General features: G+C 42.8%; 1 protein-coding gene across 38 annotated transcripts in view; it reads left to right on the forward strand.

Moving 5' to 3' along the window:
• Positions 1-15,129, forward strand: part of NRXN3 (neurexin 3) — a 1,691,350-nt gene that overhangs the window by 97,707 nt on the left and 1,578,514 nt on the right. The window lies entirely within an intron of this gene.

Here is a 15,129-nt window from a genome sequence, read left to right on the forward strand (position 1 = left end):
ATTCCAATCATTTATCAGAAAAAATTGCAAATAGTAGCTCTGAGACCATATAATTTATTTTTATTTAGCATTTATCAAGATATTTTGATTGTACAGTTTTGACCCTGAGACCCTTTACCTCTATGTTGGTATAATCAGAATTAGACAAAGACTGCAGCATTTTTATCAAGGGAGTATTTTTCAGAAGCAAACAGTGCAGGGGTCATATAATTCCTCAATTCATTTTTTCTTCAGCACAGTTAAACCATTCCTTATTTTTTCAATTCAGTTTTATCTTACTGAATTATTTTTAACAAGATCAATTCTGCTCCATATGTATTCTATAATGAAGATTTGATTCATCAGTCAGTTATTTTTTGTGTGCCTATCAAATTTTACCTACACGGCTTCTACTATTGTGAATATTCTTTTGTGGCCATTATTTCTACCACATCCAATTTTCTCACATCAGATTTGCAGGTCTAAATTTTGTCAAGAATGTTTGATTCTTCCTTCAATTTTTTAGTCAATAACAAATTTCACCATGTGCATTTTTAGCTGCTGTCAGTTCTATTGTGTGTGTGTGTGGGGGGGGGGGGGGGGGTGTGTGTGTGTGTGTGTGTTTTCCTGACAGGTCTAACTTTTTTCCAGGTCAGTTTTTGCAGTTTGAAAAACCAAATCTTTTTCCTACAGCTAAAGTCAGTCCCTTTCCTAATAGTTTCTCAGGAATGTGTCCAAAACATATTCATGAAGTCAGAACGTCAGGGTCAAAATAGCCTGTGTTGTTTATAGAGACCAGCCACCCAGAAGGATTAAGAAACTTACCCGAGGTCATACATAAAGTGGGCAGCAGATATCTGTTGGGTCACTATAGAATATACAGCCCCTCTTTTTCAGTGAGGGGCAGAGTAAGGATGTAAAATTGGGATGAGCTTGACCTTGTGCCTTCCTCCTTCTAGCTTCTACTTCCCAACCCCTCTGCTGAGCTAACAGAATTTCCACTGACCCAGCCTCCCCAAGAAATGGCAGCTGGGGCCACAGTTCCAAGCCTCTTGACTTTTCTGTGCTTCCTAGCTAGGTCCGCCTTAAGCTGTGTGTGCACTGGGGTGGCATGATTTACAAATAAGCAGAACCAAAAAGGAAAAATCCTCTCTTGTGGAAAATTAGGTCAGTGGCAGAGTTGGGGAGGGGAGGGAATCTGGGCCCTGTTCTTCCATCCTTCGGTTCATTCCCCTTTCCTGAAGCCAGCAGGGCAGAAGCCGATGGTGCTGTTGGGAGCAGACATCTGGGGGTGAGGGGGTGGGGAGCAGTGCCCGTGCACATGTTCTTGTGTGGATATGTGTGAACATGAAAGTGGTCTGTTTTGCAGCCACTTGGGACTCCCCTCTCTCTGAATGTATTTGTCTGGATTACTCTAAGGGGGATATTAGTGTTGTCTAATAACGGCCTTAGATTTATCAGGGGATTTGTTTGATTAATTCCAAAGCAAAGTACAGCAGATAGATTAGAGCTCAGCCAGTGTAGTGGGTCTATACCACCCATCTCTGCCCTTTCTAATTCCTGTTGTGGGGGCTCCCCTCTCTCGTCTTTGTTGTCCTGATGGTTGAAGGCTCTAGTGTTTAAGACCCCACTGTGTGATAGTTAAAACCATTTCCCACTGCTAAAATGCATGAGTGAGTGTCTGGGCTTAGAGATAAATCTCCAAGTTCACACTGTTGTTTCTCTACAAAAGCTGCAGAAATTTGGCTACTTGCTTTTCTTTCCCAGTTGCCACTGCCATACTCTTTTTCTGACTACTAAAAATATTTTATTGCATTTGTTAACACAAGCTTTTGGTGATAGGTTGGCACTGAGTCTTTTCTTTATTGGGAAGTTGTAGGTCAGGAGCAGGAGTAGAGAATCCTGTAAGTTTGCTTTACAATTTTTTTTCAAGGTGCACCTGTTTAAAGGTGTGTAGAGGGGAATAAACTAGGGGAGGCAGAAGTAGGTTAGACTTAATAAATTTTCATCAAGTTACCCAAAACCAGTGGTGGTAGGTGGCATCCTGGTGCCTGCTAGAGTTGTGGAGAGGGGAGAGGACACTGATGAGGTGACGAGGCAGATGATGTATTAAGAGTTAGCAATAAAACACATTTGTATGGCATTTTATGTTTTTAAAGCCTTTTTATATACATTATCTCATTTGAGTATCAGCCCCCTAAAATATATTCTTCTATTTAATATAGAAGAAATACTGGCACAAAGAGTTCAAGGTCATTCAATGAACTAGTGACTTTTAGAACTGAAACCACCTCTAAATCCAGTGCTTGCTCTCACCATACTCTTAATGTTGGATTCTTCTCCCAGACCCCCAGTCCAGGGTAGCAGTACCCCAGCAGAGGCACAGTGGGAAAAGCAATGACCTGGGATGCGATGACCTCAAGTCTGATTTCAGCTCCAACATTGTCCAGCTGAGTGGACATGTTAATTCCTCTCTCTTGGATCTGTGTTTCCTCTTCTGTGCCTAAAAGTGTCCTGACAACTCTACAGCACTGATCACAATGATAATTAATTAATTGCTTGTCTGATTTTTTGTGGCCCATCTTCCTGGCTAGACTCTAAGTTCCAAGAGTGCAAGACCTGTGTCTGTCTTGTTCATCTGCCATCACCCCAGTGCCTAGCACCGCCCCTGGAACATAGATAATGTGCAATGAATATATGTCAATGAAATGAACCTGTACAATGAAAGGAATGGACCTTACTTGAAATCCTAAGACTCTTCCACTTTTCAAATTCTCTGCTTTTTCTCTGTTATCTCTGAAACAATCTGAGAAACACCTCCTTTTTTGTTTTTACTGTTTTTAAACTGTCTTTAGAGTACAACAGAAGTTATAAGATAAAAATAGTGATTAATAATAATTCTAATTATAATTCACAAAGCATATTATTAATATGTGAATGTGAAATTGAAATGCTTTTTAGGGACTCTTTCTCCTCTTACTTAATCTGTGTTTCTTTCTTTCTTTCTTTCTTTTTTTTTTTTTTTTTTGAGATGGAGTCTCACTCTGTCACCAGGCTGGAGTGCAGTGGCATGATCTCAGCTCACTGCAACCTCCAACTCCCTGGTTCAAGCGATTCTTCCGCCTCAGCCTCCCAAGTAGCTGAGATTACAGGCATGCACCATCACGCCCAGCTAATTTTTGTATTTTTAGTAGAGACAGGGTTTCACCTTGTTGGCCAGGATGGTCTTGATCTCCTGACCTCATGATCCGCCCACCGTGGCCTCCCAAAGTACTGGGATTACAAGCATGAGCCACCAAGCCCAGCTAATCTCTGTGTTTCTTGGAAGCAGAATGTCTCCTTATCTGGGTTTCTGAGCTCCCTCTGAAAGGGCCTCTGCAGACTCCTGTTGAGCCTTCAGAATGGGACTGGTACTTATTAGTAGGCAATATGCATGGGCCTCAGACTCAAAAAAAGATTCTTTTAGGTCCAGAGCTTTACAACACCTCTACTTTACAAAGAAGAAGAAATCAACCTTGCTTATTTTTTTTTAAATGTGAGAAATGGAGGGGTACAAAGGAAAGCTGAAAAGCTGCCGAGGGGCTTAGAAGTAAGAGAGTCTTCTAGTAGGGCTACTGGCTTTCTTCTAGGGTTCTTCTAGGGCTCCCCAGGTCACTAGAAACTCATTGTGTCAGGGCAAGGACCCATTGGGAGGCATTCAGTTGAATGCTATATTGAGCCAGTATGTTACCCCTTCCTTCTCAAGTTCATTGCAAACCGTGCTAATCAACCATAAAGTTCTTTTTATCCCAGGCCCATGTGTAGCTTCAAACTGTTTCTTAACACAGTATTCCAGGATGTCAACAATCAAAGAACAGGGAATTAATATGTGCTGAGCATGGTGTCAGGCAGGTCATTAGGCATTTTATATACAATTGCTTCTTTTGATAAGCTTGACAACTCTGGAATTGATACAATGACTCCCAATTTACAGATGAAGTTTAAGGGACTTATCCAAGGTCACATAATGAATAGCAATATTGGCATTTGAGCTCAAAACTTTCTACATACCTCTCAGTGAGCCCAGCCCTCAGGGGTGTCCATCTGACCATCGGCCTATATGGTGAAATGTCTTTACAAAAAATTCCTCAGCTAGGTACAGTGTCTCACATCTGTAATGCCAGCACTTTGGGAAGCTGATGTGGGAGGATTGCTTGAGGCCAGGAATTTAAGAATAGCCTGGGCAACAAAGTGAGACCCCTCTCTGTACCAAAAGATAAAAAAAATGTTAGCCAGGCATGGTGGCATGTGCCTGTAGTCCCAGTTACTTAGGCTGAGCTGGGAGGACCACTTGATCATGCAGCTATACTCTAGCTTGGGTGACAGCAAGACACTGTTTCTTAAAAAAATAAAAGATTTCTCTCCACTCAGTTGTTGCTGTCCATCCTATGGGGGCACTTTGAGGTTTCTCCAGTCAAAGACTTTGAAGTGTTCTCTGTCAACTCTAAATCCCCCATTAGTGCTAAGTATGATAATAGAAGACCATGTAGGACCACACTGTCATGTTTACATCGTCTCTTGGTTCATGAGATTGGTGACTAATAGCAATGCAGAGCCGTCTTTTTGAGTCTCCGGTGCCTAAGTCAGTGTCTGGCATGTAGCATCTGGTCAATAAATGTTAGCTATTTTGAATAGAACCAGACACAAAGGCTCACGATGAGAATAAAAAAAGGGTGAGGATAAAGGCTTGTGGTAAATTGTAAACCTTCCCAGCTTTTCTGAGAATCCCAAAGTGAGCCTTTCTCAAACTGTGTTCTGTGAGATCTTACTAGATGTTTAATGGGGGGATTGAGGGGGAATTTTCAGTGATCTAAAAACATATATCCCCTTATGGACTATATTTCCTCTTGGACTCCAGAGTGTATCTTAGTATGGATGAAGTTTTCTGAAGACTTGGGATATTAAAAAACAAACTTGGTATGTTCTAAATTTACTGGACCACCGTTTTGTTTTGTTTTGTTTTGTTTTTTTTCAAAGAACAACTGTTCACATCTTGCTGGATGTTGTGATGTTGTATTTTTATGGAATTTAGTTTTGGATATGCTACCCCAGCTTTTAATCCTTTCTCTGAAATATGGCTCCTGAGATCCCACGCAGCATCGGACGTTGTACATACAACAATGCACATTATACTCTAAAATACTTAATGGCCATCAGTTCCTTCCATACTTTCCAGTGGTCTCAGTGAGCACACGCTAATTTCCTGAAATTTGTCCTGGTGTCCCAAAGGATGATAGATTTGGGTAGTGAGACCAGTAAGGGAAGAAATATTTGTGGATGGAAGTATATGGTACTGTGGGAAGGAAAACGAGTTTGGAGTTAGAGAAATCGGAGTTCACATCCTGGCTATTATTTATGAGATGTGTCAACTTGGGGATATTAACTTCCCTGAGCCTTAGTTTCCTTGTCTGTTAAGTGGGATAACAACAGTATCTACATCAGTAGGATTAAATGAGGTTATTTACATACACTATAGTTGCAGGGGCCTGGTATACAGGAAGCACTCAGTAAATGTCAGGGATTATAATAGATAATAATCCCTGCCCCGCTGTCTTCTGGGTCATGTTTTTCACATTTCTTTTTTGATGTTATTGTGAATAGGGATCCCACTTAAACCTTTTTTTGACACTAAGATCTAGCGTATTGGCTAACAAGGAATTGCCCCTCGTTAGTATTTCTGGAGTGAATAAACGAATGATATAGCACTCTGTTGTTTACAAAGCACTTACATATTTATGGCCTTATTCAAACCTCACAGCAACCTGGTCATGTACTTGCTGTCATTATTCCCAGTAGTTGGGGATATGGAAAATGAGGCTTACAGAGGCTCAGTTGGCAAAAGTCACACAGCTAGTAGGAAGCTGGAAAGTCAGGCTTCAAAGCCAGGGCTTCTGTAACTAAAATGTGGACTGTATACACAATGGAATATTATTCAGCCTTAAAAAGGAAGAAAATTCTGACACATGCTACAACATGAATGAACCATGAGGACATTATGCTAAGTGGAATAAGCCAGTCATAAAAAGACAAACAGTGTGTGATTCCACTTATATGGGGGTACCTAGAATGGTCAAGTTCACAGACATTGAAAGTAGATTGGTAGTTTTCAGGGGCCAGGGGGAGGGGGTAAAGGGAATTAGTTTTAATAGGTATGGAGTTTCAATTTTGCAAGATGGAAAGTGTGGAAGTGGACAATGGTGGTGGTTGTACAACATTACGAATGTACTTAATACCACTGAACTGTACACTTAAAGATGGTTATGATGGTACATTTCATGTTGTATGTATTTTATCACAATTCAAAAAAACTGGGAAAAGAAAACTAGCACCAGGGCTTCTGACTCCAAACTGAGGGCTCTTTCCCACACCCCGTATCAGCATCCCCTACAGAGCAGCTATAGTATGCCTCCTCTTCTAAGACGCTTATTTTATATTGAATTGAAAAGTTTGCAGAACTCACCTCCACTGAAACCCTAGAAGACCCACCTGCTTCTCCTAGAACATTCATCCTATTGGCCTAAACTCTGGGAAGTCGGAGTCTTTCCAGAGAGTAGGGAATTCTTTGAAAGAGGGCAGATCCTCTGTCTCAAGGAAATCGCTGGGGTCAAGTAATGCAATAATTATGATTGCCAGCCTCAGTGACTACTTCTTTTGTGCCAGACACCTTGCTAAGTGCTTTTGCATACATTAGTTCATTATAATGCTTACATCAGTCCTACCAGGCAAGTAGACTGTCCCCATTTTACAGATGGGAAGGTTAGGGCTCGAAGAGATTGGCTAACATGCCTGAGCTCATGTGTGCAAGAGCCAGGATTGTCATCCAAGTCTACCTGACTCTAGAACCTGCCTCTTAATCTATATGCTATCTAAGAGGGGGGCAGAGAAATTGGAGATGTCTGTGTCTAGAGTGTTTTCCAACATAGGAATTCACGGATTTCTCTCTCCTCCTGTGATACACTTTTCTCTCTCCTACCAGATGATGGGACATCTCATTTAGGCCAGTTTCTGTTTTGATTTCCTGGTGTCCCCTGAGATGCAGATGTGTATTTCTTTCCCTGGTGGGTCGTGCTGCAGTGTGAGAAGGACAGCGTCCATTTTTTTCCCTAGGAAGTTGATATATGCATCCTGTTTCCTGGCAGTGCCCATCTGCTATGAGGACTTTCCCAAGGCCCTCACCCTGTTGTGTGGGAGACTACTGCAGGTGCCAACCTCATGGCCTAAGGCTGGGAAATATTATTTGGCTGGAAATGCCTTTTGTTTGCAAGGCTTAAACAGGTCAATAGAAGCTCAACTTGTCCTTTTCAGTTTACAAGAGATATGTCAACAAGCCAGCAGAAACAGTAATAATTTCAATAAGTTTCTTGAATGTTTACTATGTGCCTGGCATTGTGCTGAACAACTTTATGTGGATTATTTCACTTAATCCTCACAATAGTCATATAAATTAGGGACAATCAGTTCTGTTATAACACTTGTTTTGAAAATGCAAATTTGTCCTAATGCAATTGATGTATTAGGGAACATTTTGAGCATAATAATTTCGCTTTTGATTATGCATGATTTTGTCCATAAGAAACACTAGGTGAAGGCAGAAAACTGCAGCCAGCAGAAGCAAGCTGTGTAGGAACACTCAAAGTGCACACATCTCAAACTTGTACCAGCAACTTCAGCTACGAGGTGTGTTATGAGTCCCACCCGACAACTGATGTTTCAACTTTGTGTCCAATTCCAGGAGATCCTCCTCCTACACTTTACAATGATTCATAAGCTTCCCACTTTCACAGACAAACTTCAGTTCTGTTAAAAGTGCCATATTTATTGTAGTACTTACGTACTTCTTAGTGATTTAACATGCATATAACTGCTTCCTCTATTATGTGTCACTGATAAAGTTTATAGGTGTTGCATCCCAACTTCATCTTTCCAGTTAAGCTCTGTGATTTTTACTATATGATTTTGCACAGCAAAATGACTTTTAGGATTGCATACATGCTTCTGGCAGAACTGACTTTACTACCATTATTCCTGTGTGGCAGAAGAGGACCATGAACCTAAGAAATTTGCCAAAAATATTTTAAGTGACAAGTGGCAAAGCCAGGATTCAAACCCAGGCTACCTTACTCCCATGTCTGTTCTCAAAACTTCTAAAGCAATAAAAAAAATAGGCTGTCTGCACTGATCTCTGATTATATCTGTAACAACCAGATTGCCTCTTCTCCCAACTGTCAGTCAAACCCTGGTTCCTCAAGCCAGAGCCACTGCAAGTATGTGAGAGCCCCTGAAGGTGTTTGAGTACAGCAGTGACCTGGCCCACAGAAATGCCTACGTTGGTCCTTCCTCTTCCTCTCCTGGCTGCTGCCTGCCCAGGCTGACTGGTGCCTGATATAGCTGCTACTGATGCTCCATCTTGCAATCTGGAGTTATTAGCATCAAAGAACAAAAGCAAACAGCACCAGGGCTCTGGGGCTCGGTCCTCTATGAAGGTAGATGAATGGACCCTTATGTCGGGGATGAAGCTAGCACCACCTGGCCTTTTATGGAGACAACTCTTCCTGTGTTTGAAGAGCTCAGACACTGAGAGCCAGAAAGAGCCCTAGAACGAAAGAAACAACCTCCTCACTGCTGGAAGTTTGCTTTAGTTCTTAACTGAAAAAATTGTTTCTGTGTTTGTTCTTGGAGAAGAAGGGAAAACCTTACGCTCATCTTTCCTGGGGGCAGGAGTCAATAGGCCACTGGGGAGGTACAGTCTTTGCCTTTTTTTTTTTCTTCTAATGTTATAGCTCAGTGTAATCCTTAGTGGAAGGCCTGCCCTGCTATCTGAGGGCCTGAGGCAAGACTATACATGGAGGCCAGTGGCCAGCCTCCCTCTGTCATTGCTAGCACCAGGAAGGCCCTCATGCATGTTTATGTGATGCCCCAGCCTGTAGAAGCCCACAACTCCTGCAGACAGCTTCTTCTTGGCCACCTCTTGACACTAGAGTGCACATACCAGTAGGTTGGTCTGCTTTGAGAGAACGGACCCTGGGAAGAGGCCCATCTAGATTTGGAGCAATTGGATGAGGAATTCTGGGTACCAGAGCATATTCTATAAGGGTGGGGGCAAGTATTGCTGGCTCTAGGTGGAAACATCTATTTGACCTGTGGACCCTTCAGTTCCTGGGCTGGGATGTGGCTGCAGAAGGAACAGAATGGACCCCTCTAAAACATATAGCCCAGGGCAGGGTCTCCAGTTGCTCAGGCCTACGGCATTACTGCATTTTACCCCTTTCCTCTGTCCCTTGCAATACCTTTTTCTTACTTCCGTGAGATGCCCAATATTCTCATACCTAATTTGTAGCTCCATGGGTTAGATGGTTTCTGTCCTGGTTTGCTCTTACATTCAAAAATATGGTTTGACCCTTACCTGATGTGCTGCTGAGTCTGAGAGGTATAATCATAGTGCATCCTCTCTAGGTCTTAGTTTCCTTATCTGTAAAATAGGATGAATAATGTTTCTACCTGTTGGGGTTTTAATGAAGATTAAATAAGATGATGCATATGACCTAGGGGAGGATGCCAGCTCCCTTAAATCAATCTTATCTGGCTGTAAACTATCTTTTCTTCTGTAATTTACCCCCACTTTTTGTCTATTAAAAAAATCAATATGCACATATGTATACACACATATTTGCATAGATATTTCCTCAGGCCAGTCCTGGGGCCCAGTGTTGCTTCCCCATACACAGACCCCAGCCTGTATAACAGCACACAGAGAATGCTTAATAAATATGAGCTTTATTAGGATTAATATTGCTTTTATCCCATTTTGTCCTCACGTTCACCCTCTGATGGACTGATACTACCAGAATGGTAATTGACAGAAAGGGGAATCCACAGCTGGATGTCCAGGATTCAGGCTTTGGCTCCACAGGCTGTGTGACTTTTGGCCAGTTACCTAAGCTTTCTGTGCCTCAGTTTCCTTATCTGTAAAATGAGTGTGGTAATAGTTCCTACCTCATCGGGTTGTTGTGAGACACTTAGAACAGTGCCTAGCACATAGACAGCCCTCAGTCAATATTAGCTGGTGATTTTATTACCTTCATATATGAGAGGATAAGAATATTATAAAAATCAACCCCAAACCCTTCCTCTTGACACACAGAAGGAAGGCAGACAGACACAGAAGGGACGCAGCTGCAGGTGTTTCTGACTCCTTGCCTTGCTGCCTCCCTATTTCCGAGGGTCTCGTCTGTACAGCTCCGTCTGCCTGTGGATGCTACTGTTAGACCAGCTGGGGTCTGTGTATGGAGGAGCAGCCTAGGGCCCCAGGACTGGCCAGAGGAAATACATAGGTAAATATGTGTGTATACATATGTGTGTATCAACTTTTAATAGACAAAAAGTGGGGGCAGATTGCAGAAGAAAAGGCAGTTGACAAACCAGGTAAGATTGATGTAAGGGCGGTGGCATTTTCCTCTGTGCCAGCACACTTCCTCAGCTACCTCCTGCTGTTTTATTTTCTCATACTGCTGGGCCTGTAGTTTTCCAGAGTGCCACTGCATTTAAATCTATATTCTATTTTCTCTCCTAGAAAATAGGTCGGACTCAAGGCAGAGTTCACCAGGTGGGGTCCCAGAAGGTTTGACTGGGACTCGCCTACAGGAGGCTGGCTGTGCAGCCTGTCCCATGCTCCCCAGAGCTCCTCCAGAGGCATGGGGGAGTTGAAGTAGCAAGTCAGGAGAATCTTGGACTCATACCTGTCCAGATGATCTAGTACAAATGAAGGGTGAGGTGGGAGGACTACCCCGGCTGAGCTATCTTCTGCAAGTGCAGTAGTGGTGAATGATGGGTCCTTTCTTTTCCTCCCAATGGTTATGTATTAGTCTGTTCTTATGCTTCTGTGAAGGAATGCCTGAGACTGGGTAATTTATAAAGAAAAGAGGTTTGATTGACTCTCAGTTCTGCAGGGCTGGGGAGGCCTCAGGAAACTTACAATCATGGCAGAAGGGGAAGCAAACATGTCCTTCACATGGTGGCAGGAAGGAGAAGAGCTGAGCAAAAGGAGGAAAAGCCCCTTATAAAACCATCAGATCTTGTGAGAACTCATTCACTGCCACAAGAACAGCATGAGTGTAACTGCCCCCATGATTAAATTATCTCCCACTGGGTCCCTCCCATGACTTGTGGGGATTATGGGAACTACAATTCAAGATGAGATTTGGATGGGGACACAGCAAAACCATATCAGGTTAGAAGAACCAGGTTCCCCAAACTGCAGAAAATTGTTTCCCTTGGACTTGAGGATGACCATGCTGAGCGTATGCACTTATGGCTGAAGTTATTGTTGAATATGCAGTAAGTGTCCGTGGGGTTCTGAGTGGAGGCAGGAATACCCTAATTTACTTCTTCCCTGGTTGTGATGCTGAAGAGAGTGGGTGAAAGATGGAGGTGGGTTTCCAATTCTTTCTTTCCTGTTTTTTTCCTACTCTTTAGAGCATGGGGATCCTAAGGGAGGTGGCTGCAACTGGGCCAGAGCTAGTTTTCATCAGGGTTACTTTTTCCCCCTGAATATTTCTTGAGTACCTGTTACCTACTGAGGATTGTGTGAATGGCAGAGCTAGGAAGGTGGGAGTAATGTGAGCCAGTCCTCGGTTTTTCTATCATAACGTAGAAATAACTAACTGGGCAGGTACAGCCTAGATCTTTTGCATTTGCTATTCGCCTGCCTGAGTAGTCTTTGTCTGGTATACATAAGAGTGTTTCTCACCTTCTTCAGGTATCAGCTCAAATACTACTTCCTCAGAAAGACCTTCTTTAACTACCTTCTCTAAAATGGGGATACTCTGCTGGCACTTACTCTACTTTTCCTTTCTTCATGGCTCCAATCACTATTTGACATTATGTATCTGTTTTTATTCCCATTAAAACCCAAGAGTATTGTCTGTTTCATTCACTGCTTGTATCTCCAATGTTTAAAGCAGAGTTCAGCCTATGATAGATGCTCGGTCAATATGTATTGAATGGTGAATAGATGATCTTCATTGATAAAACTCGCAGAAATACTTTTAGTATCTCCATTTATACATCAGAAGTTTGAGGCTCAGAGAAGCTAAGGCACTTGCCTCTAGATGAGGGGGTAGAGCTAGGATTTGGTTCTAGGTCATCTTAATCCCCTTATTAAGAAAACCTGTTTTTTTCTATGCTCCCCACATTTTTAGGTAAGCTGTCTTCACATGGTAACAAAAATGGAATATGGCAGCTCTAGAGAAATGAAAGCACCCCATTTCCTGATAATTCCAGTAAAATTCTCTGGGAAGACTCTCATTGGTTGGGCTTGGGTCATATGTCTGTTCCTGAGCCAATTATTGGAGGTAAAATATTCTTAAGACCTGGACTGAGTCACATGACTACTACCCTTGGAGCCCAAGTGGGAGTGGGGGGTCACCTCTAGCAAACCATGTGGGCTAAGGCTGGGAAGGGGGGGGTTCCCTGGAAAACAGCTGAGGATTGTTACAAGAAGAAGAGGAAAGGGATGCTGGATAGGCAGTCTGGCAGATAGACACTGCTAAGGTTTTGATCCTTACCTGCTAGCCATCCTCCTCCTTCGTCTATCTCTTGCCTTTGCCATCTCATTCTGTCAGTCAGAATTGAGTCCAGAGATTCAGGTCACTCACTGCTTCTTGGGCCAGGGGCCAGGTGATAATGTGTCTCTATTCCTAAAGTTGGAATAATGCTCAGACCTGCCTCCAGGTCAGTGCCACAGCTAGGAACTGAGCTTGGACCTTGATCCCCAGCCAGAAGGTTTTGTTCATTTGTTTGTTTTTGGTGGGATTGTTGCCCCTCTTTGACAAGAATAGGTGCAGTATTTTTACATACAGGACTAGAACTATGCCAAATTGAGACTTGAGGAGGGAAAACAAAAGAAATAAGGATGGAATTTGTTTTGATCCTTGCTTCTGTTCGCCTCCTCACTTCACACTGAGGAATGGGGTGGGAAAGAACCAGAGGGAGGGGAGATCGGGAGCAGATGTCCTTATTCATAAGTAGAAAAGTGGAACCAAAATCACTGGCTTCATTCCTGTGATCTCTTGGTGTTTCCAGTGAGCCATCTGGTCAATATTTTTTGATATTTCCATCTGTGGTAATTCAAAGTGGTAACAATCAGAGTCACTAACATTTATGTAGCATTGTACTTAGTTCGGTGCTTTACAAGCATTTAATCTCATTTAATTCTCGTAACACCCCCATGAGGGAGGCTCTGATATCATTCTCATTTTATAGCCAAGGAAGATGACTCTTAGAAGTTAAATGATGGGTCCAAGGCCACAGAGAGGCTGGGATTTGAACCCAGACCTGTCTGCCTCTGAAGTTTAAGATTGTAACCACATCCCCAAATGGGCAAGTAACCAGTATCGAAAAACCTTTGGAGTTCCAAGGAATTCTGTCTCCCTGTGACTTGGTGTCCCCAAAGAGCCTATTTGTATGAACAATGGTGTTGACATTCTTCTGCCACAGAACTCGGCCACATGTAAATAGTTTGATATCCTGTTTAATTAAGGCGTATTTTAACATCTATTCTAGGCAATCCATTAGTAACAGTGAATGGCCCCGCCGAGTTATTTATACAACACTTTTTCCCTTTCCACCTCTTCTCTTCTTCCTGCCATTCATCCCTAAATCTAACACACTAGAAAACCTGGAGGGGGGGGGTGTGTCTGAGGCATGATTCAGAGCTTTCTAGAAGTTTCTTTGGGCAGATACAGCTTCTAGGGGAGGCAGGGTGGGGGCTAGAGAAGTGCTCAGCTGTTTCTATGGGTATGTTTATTCTGGGGCACAGCTTAGTTGGTCAGCACCTGGATTTTCCTGGGGCAAGGGCCTTAAGGACACACTGGAGCTTTATAAATCTGATTGCAGGTGTTTCATTATTGGTTGGTATGAAGAACATTACCCATCCTGTTCAGGCAGCAAATTAGAGGCACAGAGAATAAACCATGACCCACTCATAGGGCAGGTGGGAGACGCTCACCCAGCTTCCCCATGGCTTCAGCATGATCACTTTAATCTGCAAACCAAATTCAGGTCCTGTATGCTCTTGAGGGACCTAGGCTTCAGTTGAATGAATGATGGACTGGGTGGGATGCAAGAGATCTAGGATATTATCTAGTCTCTGCCCCTGAAGTAGCTGTGTGACCTTGTACAAGTCTCTCTACTTTTTCATCCTCCATCTTAACAAAAAAGAACTAAACTAGGTACTTAGTGTCTATGGCTACTCCAGATTCACCATTCAGTGATTCTAAGTGAGCTATCCAAGACTGCCGGGTTGGTCATTGGTTTCCTGAAGCAGCCCCTTGTTCCTTCTCCTCTGCTGTGGTATATCCTCTCAGGTTGGGTCTAGGGGTTTTAACAGTGCCTTGGGTTGATCTGGGTTATGCTTTCCCAGTCCGATTCTATTTCACATCTGAGGGAAGGAGGAGGAGATTATGTTGTTCATGGGGCTGATAGGAGTGAACTGTTCTTCATTTTCTGAAAGTTCATTGGCTTAATTCAAATGTCAACCTTTCTAGGGTTGGGTGTTTATTCGTAGTTGTCAAAAGTGATTTCAAATGGCAATTTCTGTCATTAGTATTGGGGTGGAAAGCAAGGAAAAAATTAAAGTAGGAGGCAGGATTTCAATTTGTTTGATGAATGATCTACTCACACACAATCTCATGCACACACACTGCTGTCTGTGATGAAGCGTGGTCACTGGGTATACTGGGGAGGCGGGGAATTGTAAATATTTTGTGACCTTATGTCCTTCAGTCCTGTGTGGTGAATAAATCTGTAACTTACTCTTAATTCTTATGCCTCTTTTGCTTTGTTTCTCAAGGGAGTGGTTCATTTGTACTTTTTCTCTCTGCTGGGAAACCTTGCTTGACTTCATGTCCAGTGTTTGGTATCCAAAGAGGAGGAGGAGGAGGATTTGCTTTGGTGTCAGTGTGCAGAAACCAACCAGAATATTTTAACCAATATTCTTGCAGGATTCCAGTCTGCTTGGCTCTTTGAAGCCCTATCTGATTCCAGGATGATGTCTTTCCGGACAGATGTGAAGCTTACCTCTCTTGCTACATGCAAAGTGAAAAGGGAGCTTGG

Source organism: Pongo abelii, chromosome 15 (assembly GCF_028885655.2).
Source record: "Pongo abelii isolate AG06213 chromosome 15, NHGRI_mPonAbe1-v2.0_pri, whole genome shotgun sequence".
In the NCBI taxonomy this organism is placed as follows: Eukaryota; Metazoa; Chordata; class Mammalia; order Primates; family Hominidae; genus Pongo; species Pongo abelii.